At 39.8% G+C, this 17,084-nt stretch overlaps 1 protein-coding gene across 3 annotated transcripts in view; it reads right to left on the bottom strand.

The window, feature by feature from the left end:
- Nucleotides 1-17,084, bottom strand: part of MACROD2 (mono-ADP ribosylhydrolase 2) — a 1,978,548-nt gene that overhangs the window by 232,294 nt on the left and 1,729,170 nt on the right. The window lies entirely within an intron of this gene.

The raw sequence follows: 17,084 nt of genomic DNA on the forward strand, positions 1-17,084 counted from the left end.
GTAGTGATGTGCCATAGTGCCGATGAAGCCAGAGGGGAGAGAATTGTCAGAGAGAGGATATATCTGATGGAGAAGAGAGCAGAGTTATACCTGTGTTGAGGGAGGGGGAGGTAGAGGGGAAGAAGGAGAACAGACAGATTCTTGAGGCAGGAAAAGGGAAATAATAGGATAGATTGGAAGGAAGGGGGAGATAGAGATAGGGGGAAGACACAAAGAGGGAGATAGAATACACTGAAGAGGGAGAAATACAGAATATTGGGGATGGAAGGGGCAGCAAAAGAGAATAATAGGGAGGGGGGGTCCAGAAAGAGGCGAGAAGGAAGGGCAGAGAGCAGGAAATAGGAAAGAAGATAAAAGAGAGCCTGGCTTAGGGTTAGTCAACATTGTGACCATTGCAAATATTTTACAGGTGTCTACTACTGTATGTTGTTAGATATGTGTATGATGTTTTTTATTGGGTTATTGTATAACAATCTGTGTATATTTTTATGTTTTCATGCGTGATATTTTAGAACCACTGAGATTCCTGGTGGTATATACATTTTTAAAACAATAAATAAATAGCTTTAAAACATATTTCATTTTGTCACATTTACTGGGAGAGTACAATCAAACAATTGGTTAAAGCTTGATTTACTAGCTTGAGCAAGTTTGTCATATTTCTAAACAAATGATCCAGTCACCAAGTTCTCATGTATAACAACACAATTTTTTTTCTCACACCCCCCTCTAACCTCCACATTTATTCACTTGATGGGTGGTGCAGGTCGAAACAATAAAATTAAAAAGAAAATAAGGCGGCAAGGGATAAGCACAGATTAGCTGTGAAGATGTGAAGGAAAAGCCTGTGTAGACTTTGTAGTATAGCACCAGACTGGGCAGACTAAATGAGCTTTGCCATCTTTAGATGCCAGTTGCCATCACTTCCTACATTTCCATATTATATTCCACAAACCCCTTGATCACAGCAGGATCATGCAAATTTACCTGGCACACACAAATGTTACCTAAGAGGACAAAGCACTTTGAAAGGATTATGATTTGTGTTTGATTCAGAGGTGGAGTTATAAAAATCCCCTCGCCTGGCAACAGCCAGACTTTAAGTTCAGAATGACCAATTAGGAGCGTACAACCGCTTCTCAGACAGAGAAACTATATGTTTGAACTCACAGCTTGAAGTGTGACAGTCTGCATCAGTATAACATACCAGAATGCTTTGCTAGTGCATTTTCTGCAAAAAGCCCAAATGGTCTTTTTTTTCTTTTCAAAGCTTTTGAAATACTAACCTCCAGGTGTCAAACACCACCTCCCAACCTCGTCCTTTGTCCATGTTCTATTAATTGGTAGGAGTCTAGAGTTTAACCACTCTTTTAAAATTACATAATAAAATTTGCACCTGAACATTGGGTTGCATTTGAGTTTTAATTTGGCCTTGCACAGATCAGTAGCTTACGAACAACATTTGCAAGAAAATATTCAACACTTTTCCATCCCAGAAAAATATGACACTGTTCAAGTTATTTTGAAACTGAAAAATACAAGGGGATTATTTTTAGAAATAAAAAAAAAAGAATTGCTTTTTCAATAGGGTCAAAAATAATTTCCCTTAATTAAAGAAATGCTTAAAGAAGAAAATCTAATTCATAAAGGGGTTTCGTACATAGTTTTTGTAACTGCGCATATTTACCTGGGTTTAATACCTATATAACCTATAGGAACTCTTATGAGCATCGGAGCAGTATAGAGCATCCAGCACGCTGGCTGGTGCTAAAAACCTCTTGCACAGTTTTATAAAAGGGAGAGGGGTTAAAGTCTTAACACTGGCATTAGTACCTTTGGGCCTATTATGTGTGCATAAGTGCATGTTAAGTGCCAAATTTAGAAGGAGATCGAACAAAAATGTTTTGGCAAGTCATTTAACCAATTTATATAACTGTTTTTGTTCTTCTAATGCACTGTAAGCAAGGACAAGGTAGGAATGAAAATATGCTGCTGTTTTAAAGCACTCTTACTATGTTAACGGCACATGTTCCTTTAATATTTTATTCCATGGGGAAAGGCAACTCCAGCTACAGTATATCTCAGTAGAGACCACTTATTAAACATACAACACATATCTAACTTAAATGGCATTTTCCAATCACCTCTCCCTTCTCTCGATAATATGCAAGCTCTTTCTGATGAAATTATTATGTCCATAAATCAACTTCTCCAAGATAATGGTAACTGGGAGGCTGTCCACATAAAACCCCAAACAGGGTAAATGTTGCTAAAGCCATTTTTGATTTATTTACTAAAATCTGGTAAATGGTTTCCAGGCATCCCAAAAGAGAAATGGAAACATCTGTCTTTCTCTCTCCTGGTAGAATGGCAAATGCTGAACTAATGATAGCTTGCTTGGCAGCGTGAGGCAGACAAAATAGAGTCATCAGTCACTAAGACACTTAGCACAGCCGTTAGAATATGCTTAACCTTCTCCAGGAGGAAAGAAGTGGCTTTAGCACATTTAAAAGCCATTATCTTATCAAGGTTGATATATATGATTACTATTATTATTTTTTTTTGCTAATTTTATTTTACCAAACAAAAAGCATATCGGCTAATAAATTATTTTAAGTTTTGATGTATAAGCATGTTTTATAAGACTTCTTTGATTTCTTAATAATTACCCAAATATAACCCAGTCTGGGGCAGCAACTAGTTGTGGCTTTCTAGTATACTAGTCTAGGGAGTCAGGGAGTGTGTGGTGCAGTAGTTAGAGCTACAGCCTCGGCATCCTGAGGCTGTGGGTTCAAATCCCACACTGTTCCTTGTGACCCTGGGCAAGTCACTTAATCCCCATTGTCCCAGGTACATTAGATAGAGTGAGAGCCCACCAGGACAGTTAGGGAAATATGCTTGGGTACCTGAATAATTTGTAATCCGCATAGAATTATAGGATATGCAGAATATAATTTTTTTTTTTTTTTTTAAAGGGGCCCAATGATCTATACGTGGACAGTGAGGCCACATAGGGCATAAGAAAAGAAGGACACTAAAATTATGCCTCATCCATTGCTTCCTCTGTTTTATTGCAGTGCGTTGGGTAGGGCAGAAGTACGAAGGGGCATGCTGCACAGAGCCGTATCCAGCTCGGGACAGTCCAGCCCTAGCCTAGATAAAATGTGGCAATCACTTTTCTCCTTCACCGTGAGAAAGCCAAATTCACCAGTGAGACACACTGGCCCTGATTCTGTAAAAGATGCCTACAGCTAGGTGCCTAGATCAGCAACACCTAGCCAAACTAGGCATCTAAATTAAAAAAAAAAAAATTGGCATAATTGTTGCTAATAATTGAATGCACTATTAAAAAACAATTTTTAAAAACTTGGTAGGTGCCTACTGGCAAGAAGGCATGATTGGGGGTGGATTTGGGATGGAGTTTGGGGGTGGACTGAGTTAGGCATGGAAATGAAGCTGTGCTGATTAGCACAGAATATGTCTACTCTCCATCCTGACCCGCCTCTAAGTACATCCTGCGGTTATCCATTTTAACTTGCGGTAAGCAACTGCTAGCACTGTAGCCATGACCTCAATTTGCATGGCTGTAGAAATTGCGCAATCCTCAGACGGCACAAAACTATGACACGCTATGAAGCAATTGCCCAGGTTACGAGCTCAAATGTGTATTTTGAAGCCCTCTTTGGAGTTGCAACCCGTAGTTTGGGAAGTTCTGCCTTTTATTATACATGCAGATCCTAACTTAAGCCTCACAGAATTTCCCTCATTCTGCGGCAAAACAGGTGACTTACAGCTTAATTTGCTAAGGCTTTTCTCTCCTCTGTGCTTTTAAAAAAGACCTTACTAAATCAGACCTAGTTTAGGAGAAAAGCATTAGTGTATAAAGTTCTTAATATTAAACATTAAATGCTAGTTGTGCCAGCAGAATTGAAAAGCTGTGAATGCAGTATGAAAAGGCAAAAGTGCAAAGGATAAAGATATAGTAGGAGAATTATAATGGGATTACAGAAGAATGACTGCCAGTCAGGAAAAACAAAATGTGTTCTATGAAGTACTGTACAGTACTATTGTTTACTTTTAAAACCTCTCATGTAATGGATTGGCATGGTACAGTAGTCTGGGAATTATCGTAGTCAAGTGACAATTAACTGATATCCCGCTGACCTCTTCTAGCTCTCCCATAATTTTTGTAAGGTAATTAAAATAAAATAATGCTACAAAGTTTGCCATCAAACAACTACACTGTCCTCAAAACCTTATATCAGCCTACAATTAGTAAACTATCAGGAAGGTGGAGGGGGATGAGAAAGTATTATTGAATAAAAATATGAATAGGAATCAGGTACGCCAAGTATCATATTATAATAGGACTCCCAATTTACGAGGCAGGCATACACATAATTTACACAAATTTTAGAAGGAATAATCCCCATATTCTGTATAGGTTATCCAAATTTGAAACTGCACATAAACATCATAAAATACACATATATATGCAAGTAGAAATAAAACAAGATTTTTTAAATGCACAGACCAGATATAAATATGTGGGATACTTTTTGTGGGATACCAGTATGGGTCACCCAAATTTGGGCACAGATCGCAGATGCACATGGAAACTAATTAGATGCTAACAACTCGTATTGGATTTAATTAGCACTTAATTGGCACTAATTAGGAATTACACATCTGCTTTATGCCCTATTCTATAACATGTGTGCCTAAATTTTATAACGTGCAGCTCAAAAGGGGTGTGGTCATGGGCGGGGCATGGGCAGGTCAGAGGTGATGTTATATAATACTTAGATTTGCACACCTAGCTGCCAACAGTTGGGCATGAAGATTTACACTAGCTATTAGCAGGTATAAGTGCTCACACCTAAAGTTAGGCACAGAAACAAGGCAGGATTAATTCGTCGAGGGTCCCTAGGCACCCAAGTACACTGGGCCCCCTGCCCCGCCCCACCTTACCATGCACCCAGGCGGAAACAGGAAGCTGCATCAGAGGGAAGCTTTGTACAAGCATCACCGCTTACACAATTACAGTTCACGTTGTCTTTCTTACCTGCGTTGCTTGCTTGTCTTACTTTCCGTCGATGGGGGGGGGGGCGTGTTGCCGATTGGGGTGGGGACCGCGTTGCCGATCGGGGGGGGCCCACGTTGCCAATCAATGCTGGAGGGGCCCATCGCCGTTTGGAAAAAACAATGTTGATGCCCTCCTTCACTGGGCCCCCTGACCATTTTGGGCCCTAGGCACATGCCTACTTGGCCTATTGGTTAATCCTGCCCTGCACAGAAAGCACATCAAGCTGCTATTCTGTAAAAGACATTCTTAGTCCTCAACAAATGATCTTTAGAACTGTTAATCACTAACTCTGAACTTTGTTAATTCCACTCAATCTGTAACATCTTTTAATCATTGTAAACCGCATAGAACTTCACGGTCCTGCGGTATATAAACTATTATTATTATTCTGCACAAAGCTTCTTTCACAGAATACATTACATTACATTAGTGATTTTTATTCCGCTTGTACCTTGCGGTTCAAAGCAGATTACATAAGAAGAGAACTGGACATTTCCAGGAGGGTACATGACATTGGAGAATACAGATTGAGGGTAAAGACTTAATAACATTGGAAGATAAATCAGGTTACATTACATTACATAGCAAGTAGTCTGTTTCCATACGTTGGTAGATAGTCGGTTTCAGTAGGATGATTTAGGTTTCAGGTAGCTTTCTTGGTATCATAGCATGGCTCATAATGGTGCCTAACTTTGCATGCCCTGTTTTGAATCAGTCCCAATATGTGCATTCTTTCATTTTTAAAAATATCCCACAAAAAGCATACCACATATTTATATCTGATCTTTGCGTTTATGTGTAGTTTCAGACTCTGCCCTAACCACCTCTGGGAATGCCACTAGATCAAGTCAAGTAAACTTATGAACATCTGTTTGGACATACTCTGGATAGTGTTGTTTTTTTTTAATTTAAATTGTGTGGCAATATAAAGGCTGATATTAAAACTATGGGAAGCAGCCTGGCTGCCTCCCGCAGTTGGAGGCAAAACTGGAAATTCAGTGCTGGGGTTGTACCCGGCCACTGGAATTGAACTTCTGGTCTAAATTCATCCATGGTAGACATAGCTGGCTGACCGGCTAAAGACAGATCTGCTATTTAGGCAGGACTATTTAGGCTGTTAGACTTAGCTAGTCAATTAATGAATCCTAGAGTTGTCTGGCTATGTTGTGTGACTGACCAGAATGTTCAACGGGAGATAGCCAGCTATTTCCCACTGAATATTGACAGTTAGCCAGCTTATTGCTATTTAGCTGGCCAGGAAACAATGAATATTGGGTAGACTGAGCATACCTTGGTTAAAATGATTCAAGTCAATTTTAAATTCCTCAGTTGGTGTTGTTTTTTTAAATGTTGGTCATGGCGTTTAAATAAGATTCAGGTATTTAACACAGCCATCTGGATAGTAAGTGAAGCTGAATATCTGTGTACAATGATTACCACCAGCACTATTTAGATAGGGGTGATATTCAGATTGCTATCCAGATAAAGCTAGCCCAGCAATTTTATTTTTATACCACTTATATCCTAAGTGGTTTACAGTCAAGTACTCAAGCATTTTCCCTACATTCAGGTACTCAAGCATTTTCCCTATCTGTCCTGGTGGGCTCACAATCTATCTCATCTACCTGGGGCAATGAGGATTAAGGACCCGATTCACTAAAATCAGCAATCACTGAGCGACTGAGTTGGGGAATTTGCATGGAAATAATTAGCACCTCCGTGCAAATCATTTGCATGCAAACAAGATAGTGAATCAATCGCTGTTTCAAAATCGGCCAACAGCCATTGAGCCACTATCTTTAGTGAATCTGAGCCTAAGTGACTGTCCTAACTTTATCTAGATAGTTATTTGATAAGCTATCTGAATATTGCTGTTAACTGATTAACTTTGAGGACCTCCTAAGCTTTGCCCACGCACCACACCAATGCTGAAGTGCTCTGCTAAATTCCCCCAGATAGCCATGGATAAGGGAAATATCCAGATAACTGTGGCATTTATCCAGATATTTCCCTTTGAAAACTGGTGCACTGGGATTTTATTTATTTATTTTGTAAATCATTTTTATTAGAAAGGGTTCAACAAGATAACAGGAACAACAGTGACCCAAAAGGGCGAATACAAAATTGCAAATACAAACAGCGAATCATAAACAAGAACTGCACCCCAGGAGAAGTCCACAGAGATGGTACAGTTACAGTAGAACATCAGAGGGAGACTAGCCTCACCCAGCATACTAAAACAGGGAATTATAGAAATACTACACAAATCACAATTTTGAGGGAACAAGAACATTAAAATAGGTAGCAATGGGATTCGTTTTTAGTTTTATCTTTGTTTTTTTTTAATTTTCACTAGCTAATTACAACATTAAAGCCAGGAAATACATCTGGGAGTTAATGCAATAAAATATATTTTAAAAAGAGAGCTCAACCAAAGAAAATGAAACATATAATCAACTTTAACAACCAGATATTAACATCCAAAACAAAAAGAGAGGTGAGAGAATTTCCCCATCAGAATAAAAAAAAAAAGAAAAACAAAGGAAAAAAGGTCAAACAGAGAAAGAACAATATGGTAAGCCATTCTGAACAAATCACACATTTCCTAACTAGCAATCAAAGCAGGTTACTAGCTAATTGTTCTCTTGATGTAACAACTTCTTCAATTGTTCAGGATCAAAAAAAAACCCTATTACCAGCAATCTGAACTATACACAGGGCATTTTAGGGAAAAATTAGCCTTTAGGGTAAAAATGGTCTATGTTTAAGCTAGGCTGTCCTAAACAAGTCTGGGAAATCCAATCTTAATACAACACAGAGAGATTGATATTCAAAAGCACTTACACAGTTGGCAGTTGCACTGTTTACATAAATGCTCTTTTTTTTTTTAATCTGAAGCAGTTGAAAGGATAATTTTGGACATACTATTTGTTGTACACCAAAAGTTATCCATCCAAAACAGTGGAGAGATTTAATTTGATTTATTAATTTTAAATACTGCCTTTTACCAAAGTATAAATTGGTTTACAACCAATGAATAAACATTAAATACAATATAACATAAAAAGTACCCCCCTTTTATGAAGCCATGTTAGGGGTTTTTTATCGCCAGTTGCGGCGGTTGAAGCTCCGATACTCATAGAATTCCTATGAGCATCGAAGCAATTACCCCCACAGCCTGGGATAAAAAAAACCTTAATGCAGTTTCATAAAAGGGGGGAAGGGTAAAATATAAAACATTAAAAACTAACCAAATAATAAAGTTCCTCCAAAAGACCAATATTTAAACAAAACACTGCTGAAAAAGCCATGTTTCAAAAACTTGCAAAAACAAAGATAAGAAATTGCACCATGAATCTCATCAGGCAACAGATTCCAAAGGGAAGGTCCAATGTAAGAAAACACTCTCTTCCAGTAGTTGACAATTTTATTTCATCACGCGCTGAAAGCTGCAGATGACATTTCTGTTATGACTGAAATGTCCGTTGAGTCATCTATTTCTTTCACTTCTTTGAAAGGTAAACTGGAAGATACCAGTGATCATAGGAACCAACTTTTTAAAATTATTGGGGTGCTAAACCCAATGGAAATTACCTCTCTTTAGACACAGTCAAGGAATTAGTTCAATATTGAGGGCACTCAAGCAACCACAGCAACCAGAGCTGGCTCCGACGCCAATGATAAGAGTTAGTGTGTCATATTTATAAAATGGAAAGAACATTAGCTCTTCAGAAAGGAAATTTTAATAAATTTCAAGATGCGTGGGGGCCATTAACAAATTATTACAATGAATAAATATCATTTCCCTGGTTAGTACAAATGAAATAATGGGGAGGGGGGTAATTTTTTGAATTTTCACTAGGTGCTTTGAATGAAAGGAAAGTCTTTATCATATGATATATGTGTTATGATATAATGAAGAGTTGGGAGGGAATGGGATAAAATATATTGAGTATGATTAATTATAGAATTTCAAGTGATATATTTAAGTTAAAATGATGTTACTTTTTGTTACACTTGATGTAATTTATAAAAATGAATACATTTAAAAAAGACTTAGTGGTCCCTTTGCTAAGGCGCGCTAGCCGTTTTAGCGTGCGCTAAATATTAGCGCACGCTAAATGCTAACACATCCATTATAGTCTATGGACGCGTTAGCATTTAGCGCATGCCAATATTTAGCACACACTAAAACGGCTAGCACGCCTTAGTAAAAGGACCCCTTATATACCAAACATAAAGTCTTAAATGCTATAAGCGCGGTCATAGTAGCCCAATGCAACTGGTGCATGACAGGCGTAATGTGCTCATCCTTCCTAAATTTGAGTCAAAAGGTTGACTGTTATGTTTTACACCAGTTGCAATCTATACAATCCAATTTTACCAAGCCCTTGAAAGAGAATACATATATCAAGACTACCGTCATTGTTACCAAAGCATGAACAGCCTTCAATAGATTACATTCAGTTAATAGAGGGTTTCAGCATCATTCTGAGGTAGAAAAGCCCACAACTTCGTAACGTTTCCAGTCTGTAAATTAGACGTCATCGCATCTTCACATCAAAAACATAGGGCTCCTTTTACTAAGCTGCGATAGCGTTTTAAATGCGCGCTAAACCCACGCTATGTGGCTAGAACTAATGCCAGCTCAATGGTGGTGTTAGCGTCTAGCACGCATGGCAATTTAGCTAGCGCGCGCTAAAAATGCTATCGCAGCTTAGTAAAAGCAGCCCATAATGCTACTATGCGGCTCATTAAAAAAAAAAAAACAAGAAAAACGTCCCAAAAAGTAGCATAAAGGAGCAGATAAACGTTTTTTCTTGCCAAATTCTTCCAATTTGCTGATTTCAAAACCTATTTTCTAGATGGATTTCTATGCTGTTGATCCGCATTCCGTCTAAATCTCAAGGGAACATGTTAGAAGTGTGGTTTGGGCGGGACAAGGGCAAGCTTGTGACTTGGATGTTTCCCTGCCATAACTGAGCTTTTGGATGTTGAAGGCTAGACCTTCTTTAACAACGAATAAGAGCCAAAAAAAGGTGCCCAAACTGACCAGATTACTCCAGGAATGGGATCTTGACTCCTCCCCAAATTTCCCCAGTGTTCATTAACACCCCTCCTACCCATCCCCAAATGTAAATGAAACAATACATACCTGCCTGTATACCAGCTGAACATATTATGGCCAGTCCTAGTACAGCAGCACGCAGGTCTCTGGAGTAGCCTTGTGGTCAGTTCAGTGGACTGCAGAGAAGGGGACCCAGGCAGATATTCCACTCTACTATAGCACACTTGTGGTGGCAGGTGTGAGGCCCCTCAAACCCAACAAAAACCTACTGTACTATCTTGAATTTGGATAGAGAAAGGCTTAAAGAGGGAGGGAAAGCAACTGATGGGATTCATGGATAAGTTTGAATTGATGGATGTGTGGAGGCAAAGGAAACCGGGGGTGCAAAAGTACTTCTGTTTCTTTCTGCCCCATATATTGTATAATCAAACAGCTTCAGGCTATAGATTTTAACCAAATCTTCACTCAAGGCTATATTCATATAGATCATGAATACAAAGCCTCAAGCTAATTATATTCATAGACCTCAATGGGTATCAAACTTTCCCCCATAAAGCACAATAGCACTCAGATTGTCATTGGTCCCAATTAAATCATTTTCTTAGTAGAATATAAATATGTTTTAAATATCTTTATAAATAGTAGTTTCAGTAGAAAAAGGAAACAATACTCATTTTAATCTACACGGTCAAGGGGTTAGTACTCAGATATAGAGCTATGTTTCGCCTGACAAGGCTTTATCAAGGAAATCCCCCTTCATTTTAGCAGACTCATGTTTCCCGCATTAGGCAACTTAAAGCCATATATTGTAGTATGCCAGAATTGCTTATCTAGTAGGGAAGCCAGTACAGGAGGCTGGGTTTTGAAAGCAAGGACAGCTATGAATTGTCTATGTTTTAGTGACACTGCCTTTGACTATGTGAAGAAGTGATGGTTCCCCTAAGTCAGGGGTGTCAAAGTCGATCCTCGAGGGCCACAATCCAGTCGGGTTTTCAAGATTTCCCCAATGAATATGCATGAGATCTATGTGCATGCACTGCTTTCAATGCATATTCATTGGGGAAATTCTGAAAACCCGACTGGATTGCGGCCCTCGAGGACCGACTTCGACACCTGTGCCCTAAGTCCTAGCATATGAATGCCACTTTGTTTCAAAGAAAGCCTTGGATGATTAATCATACAGGATTTATTTCCATGAGAAACCTGTGAGGGGCTGGAAAGGCATATATGAGAAGATTTTTTACTATTATTAATTATTTATCAATTTTTTACATAATCCAAACAAGCATAATCGACATACTTGAATACAGATTCACAAGAAATTAAGGAACCTTAAGGTGGGGAGAACCCCCATCAGAAGAAACTTTAAAATTATTTAGTCCACCAATGTGTCGAGTCAAGATTAGTAACATAACAGAAGAAAAACAATAATACATTTGGTGGGAGTAGCCGGCATATGAGAAGAATTTTAATACAAATTGTGGCTCACCCAAAAGACAAGAGGGTGTGCTGCTTCAGCTTTATTCAGAACTGTCGGCCTGTCAACAGGAACATAAGCAAATAGATGGGAAGAGAAAATATCATAGCCTGTTTGGAAATCAGACACAATATTGGAGAAGGTAGAGGTGGATAAGTTTTTGATAAGGTTGACTAAGAGGAATTTCTTGGAACATAGAAATAAGGCAGGGAGGTTAATGGCTTGGCAGCATGAGAAGCACAGGCAGTCTAGATTAGTGAAAGAAATAAAGAGAGCTGGAAGATGGCCAAGGGCAATAGAGGAATAGCAAAGTTGTTTTGGAAGTTTTACCTGTTTAAGGAACAAAGGAAAAATCTGCAGGAATGATGTACAAGACACCAAGGGCTCCTTTTACAAAGGTGCATTAGAGCTTTAACTCGTGGAATAGTGCGTGCTGAATTGCCGCGTGCGCTAGACCTTAATGGCAGCATTGGGCTGGCGTTAGTTCTAGAAGCGTAGCGCGGGTTTCGCGCATGCTAAAATCCTGCGTGCACTAAAAACGCTAGCGCACCTTAGTAAAAGGAGCCCCAAGTCTTTAATGAACAAACATTAAAAATGAACATAAAACAGTTTGTATCCAAAAAGGTTGGAGAACCTGGACCCGACACGGTCCGTGTTTCAAAGAAACACTCCTTCCTCAGGGGTCCAAAAAAGTGTGGAAGTGTGGAACCCCCAAAAAGTGGGAAACCTTAATAATAACAACTGGTGACAACTGGTGACAATGTCCTAAAAAAACAAATCAAGCTGGGTGAGCTTTTTCGCAGTGTGGGTGTTATCCATAAGATTCCCCAGTGCCTGACACACTTTTTTGGACCCCTGAGGAAGGAGTGTTTCTTTGAAACACGGACTGTGTCGGGTCCGGGTTTTGGAGATTGTGCTGTTGCCCACTCCCCTCTTCATGCTCCTAGTCTCCACTCTTGACACTGCCTCTTAGACTTCCCCTCATTCCTAACTGCATCTACCCCTCCCCCCTCTAACACCCTTAGCTACTTCCCATTTTTTTATTCCTGTTTTAACCTCTTAGACCTACCCAGCCCCTTCTTTCCTACTCTATCTCCAGTTAAGTGCCAGGCTGCCACCTGTTTGTGTTTCTGACTTTCCTATGTGGCAAGGTCAGTTTTCGGGTTTTCCAACCTTTTCTTCATTTGCTTTATACCATTTGCCTTCTAATTTAGCTTTATTGTTAAGGAGGATTCAAAATGGTGTTTGCATTTAGGTCTGGAGAGATAAAGTAGGCATGTGGATGACACTTTCAAATATTTGCATGTACTTTTCCACCACTCTCTGGGTGAAGAACTTCTTTACGTTTGTACGGAATCTATCCCCTTTTAACTTTAGATAGTGCCCTCTCGCTCTTCCTACCTTGGAGAGGGTGAACAACCTGTCTTTATATACTAAGTCTATTCCCTTCATTATTTTGAATATTTCGATCATGTCCTCTCTCAGTCTCCTCTTTTCAAGGGAGAAAAGGCCCATTTTCTCTAATCTCTCACTGTATGGCAACTCTTCTAGTCCCTTAACCATTTTAGTCGCTCTTCTCTGGACCCTCTTGAGTAGTACAGTGTCCTTCTTCATGTACGGCAACCAGTGCTGGACACAGTATTTCAGGTGGGGGCGTACCATGGCCCGGTACAGCATCATGATAACCTTCTCCGATCTGTTCGTGATCCCCTTCTTAATTATTCCTAGCATTCTGTTCACCCTTTTCGCCGCTGCTGCGCATTGCGCAGATGGCTTCATTGACTTGTCAATCAGTACTCCCAAGTCTCTTTCCTGGAGGGTCTCTCCAAGTACCTCCCCGGACATCCTTTATTCTTGTATAAGATTTTTGTTACTGAAATGCATCACCTTACACTTATCCACGTTGAACCTCATCTGCCATGTCGCAGCCCATTTCTTGAGCGTGTTTATGTCACGTTCGAGGTGTTTGCAATCCTCTTGCGTCTTCACTACTCTGAATAACTTTGTATCATCCACAAATATAATCGCCTCACTCGTCGTACCAATTTCCAGATCATTTATAAATATATTGAAGAACACAGGTCCAAGCAGCAAACCCTGCGGCACTCCACTGGTGACGCTTTTCCAATCCGAGTATTGTCCATTTACTTCCATTCTCTGTTTCCTATCCGCCAGCCAGTTTTTAATACATGTGAGTATTTCACCATCGATTCCATGGCTCTCAATTTTTCGAAGTAGTTGTTCATGCGGAACCTAAGAACATAAGAAGTTGCCTCCACTGGGTCAGACCAGAGGTCCATCGCGCCCAGTGGTCCGCTCCAGCAGCGGCCCATGACCTATGACCTGTGAAGTGGTCCCTGACTATTCCTATAACCTACCTCTACTTCTATCTGTACCCCTCAATCCCCTTATCTTTTAGGAATCTATCTAAACCTTCCTTGAACCCCTGTAGCATGCTTTGGCCTATCACAACCTCCGGAAGTGCGTTCCATGTGTCCACCACCCTCTGGGTAAAAAAGAACTTCCTAGCGTTTGTTCTAAACCTGTCCCCTTTCAATATCTCCAAGTGCCCCCTTGTACTTGTGGTTCCCCACAGTCTGAAGAATCTGTCCCTGTCTACTTTCTCTATGCCCTTCAGGATTTTGAAGGTTTCTATCATGTCTCCTTTAAGTCTCCGCTTTTCCAGGGAGAATAGCCCCAGCATTTCCAACCTGTCAGCGTATGAAAAGTTTTCCATACCTTTTATCAGTTTAGTCGCTCTTCTCTGAACTCCCTCAAGTACTGCCATGTCCCCTTCTAGAGGCACAGCGACCAGTACTGGACACAGTACTCCAGATGAGGGCGCACCATTGCACGATACAGCGGCATGATGACTTCCTTCGTCCTGGTCGTGATACCCTTTTTAATGATACCCAACATTCTGTTCACTTTCTTTGAGGCTGTCGCACACTGTGCTGATGCTTTCAATGTTGTGTCCACCATCACCCCCAGGTCTCTTTCAAGGTTGCTTACCCCTAGCAATGATCCCCCCCCATTTTGTAGCTGAACATCGGGTTCTTTCTCCCTCACCTTGCATTTCTCTATGTTAAAGCTCATTTGCCACTTTTTTGCCCACTCTTCCAGCCTCGTTAGGTCCCTTTGCAGGTCTTCGCAGTCTTCCACGGTTCTAACCCTGCTGCAGAGTTTGGTGTCATCCGCAAATTTAATAACCTCACATTTTGTTCCCGCCTCCAGGTCGTTAATAAATATATTGAACAGGAGCGGTCCCAGCACTGATCCCTGTGGAACTCCGCTCATGACCCATTGCCAGTCTGAGTAATGGCCCTTTACTCCAACCCTCTGTTTCCTGCCTGCCAGCCAGTGTTTGATCCATCGGTGGACATCCCCTTGTCAAAAGCCTTCTGAAAATCCAGATATACAATGTCGACCAGGTCACCCTTGTCTATCCATCTGTTTATTCCCTCGAACAAGTGCAGCAAGTTCGTCAAGCAAGATCTTCCTCTGCTGAAGCCATGCTGGCTGGTTCTCATCAGATCGTGTTCGTCAAGGTGCTTAATGATGCATCCATACATTTTACATATCAACATCAAGCTGTAATAGTTGTCTCAAAAATGAGAAGAATCCTTAATAAAAGATCTTATCTTTAAGGCTTCATTACTTAGAAAGTACAGTGGTGCCTCGCATAAAGAACGCCTCGCACAGCGAACGCTGCACACAACAAACTTCATGTCATGATTCATACAACGAACTTCGTTTCACACAACGAAGTCGCCCGAGCTTCCACGATCGCTGCCGATGTATTGCATCCTTCTGCGCAGGCACTGCAGGCAGTCGTTAGTCACTGCGCTTAACGCGTTTCACATAACGAACTTTTCGCATAACAAACTTGCTCCTGGAACGATAAGTTCGTTGTGTGAGGCACCACTGTAATCCAAAAACTTGGATAATGGCTCTAATATTGAATGCTGAGTGTTAACAATAGGCCATCCTGGTAGCTTATCCAGTGACTTATGGATCTCTGGAATAAAATAGATCCATGTAGTCCTAGGAAATTTTACAAATATAAATCGATATTCTTTTAAGGTGAGAACCCCCTTTTTGTAATATTTTGTAAGCCATTCCAATATAACCCTTGCTAGATTCTCTGTTGGATCCTGTGACCTGGGCAAGTCACTTAATCCTCCTCTGCCCCAGGTACATTAGACAGATTGTGAGCCCTCCAGGACAGATAAGGAGAATGCTTGAAGTACTTGTATGTAAACCGCTTTGAGTGTGGTCGTAAAACTACAAAAAGGTGGTATACAAGTCCCAATCCTTTCCCCTTTCCCCTTGATAAAAGGGGGCTTAAGTTAGGTGTCTACATCAGCTATATGCACCGATGAAGGCACCACCAGTCTTTAGGCACACTTTATAGAATTTAGGGATAAAGGAACATAGGCACCTATGTTCCTTATAGAATAGTCCTGTACCACACATCCTCTTATAAAAATGCCTCTTAAATGTAGCTAAAAATATGTGCTTTCAATGCATGTAGTATTAAGCCACATTCAGGAAGGCCAAATTTTAGACTGCCAATTTAAGGGTATATATGTAAATTATCATTCACTGCTATAAAGGATGCTTTTTAAATATATTTATGAAATACACCAGTAAATATAGACATATAAATGCAGTACATGGCTTTTGAAAATTACCCTTGTTACACAGAAATTCACATAACAAATGTTGTCATTGTTATGTGCAAATTTATGTAACAAAGAAGCCAACCAGGCATCAGGAAATGTTCACACATCTTCTTGTTCAACATGTAACACCTACAGACAATCATCAAGCGACTATAAATGAAGATGAGTTCAAATGAACTTCTGACTTGTAATTTGGAGCAAATGTTAAACTTTCAATGATAGCATTGTAAGAAACACAGGAAATTAAAACTTTGGGGATTCAGAAATATAGTGTTGTTAACTCAAAATTTGCCAAAATATGGTGCAATAGGCAAATAAAATCTGCTCTATAGATGAAATGAAAATTTTGTCCTCAGTGATTCAAGTACAGAAAACAATGATTTAGCAACCTATAAGCAATAATAATCATATCAAAGAGGTCATTTGGAAGCATCTACATGTCTGTATAAATAGCAGCATTTCTATCTGAAGATTGACTACAAATGCAAATAGTGATTTCAGAAAGCTCCTGTCTATGCATGTAGATGGCATAGACAAGACTCCACAGCTCTAAGGGGACAGGTTGAAATACTATGAATGCATTTACTATGTTATAATGAGAAACATATACAGTATATTCAAATTGATTTCTTGACTAGCTTTTTCATCTATTTCAAAGTGAGGACAACATTTATAATTTTTGTTTCAGCCAGGGCTTAATACAAGGAATTTAGAGTGTATGCCCTTACTCCTCTGTGTACTATTACTGGCTTTACAGAAGAAGAAAAA

Source organism: Geotrypetes seraphini, chromosome 3 (assembly GCF_902459505.1).
Source record: "Geotrypetes seraphini chromosome 3, aGeoSer1.1, whole genome shotgun sequence".
NCBI classification, from domain to species: domain Eukaryota; kingdom Metazoa; phylum Chordata; class Amphibia; order Gymnophiona; family Dermophiidae; genus Geotrypetes; species Geotrypetes seraphini.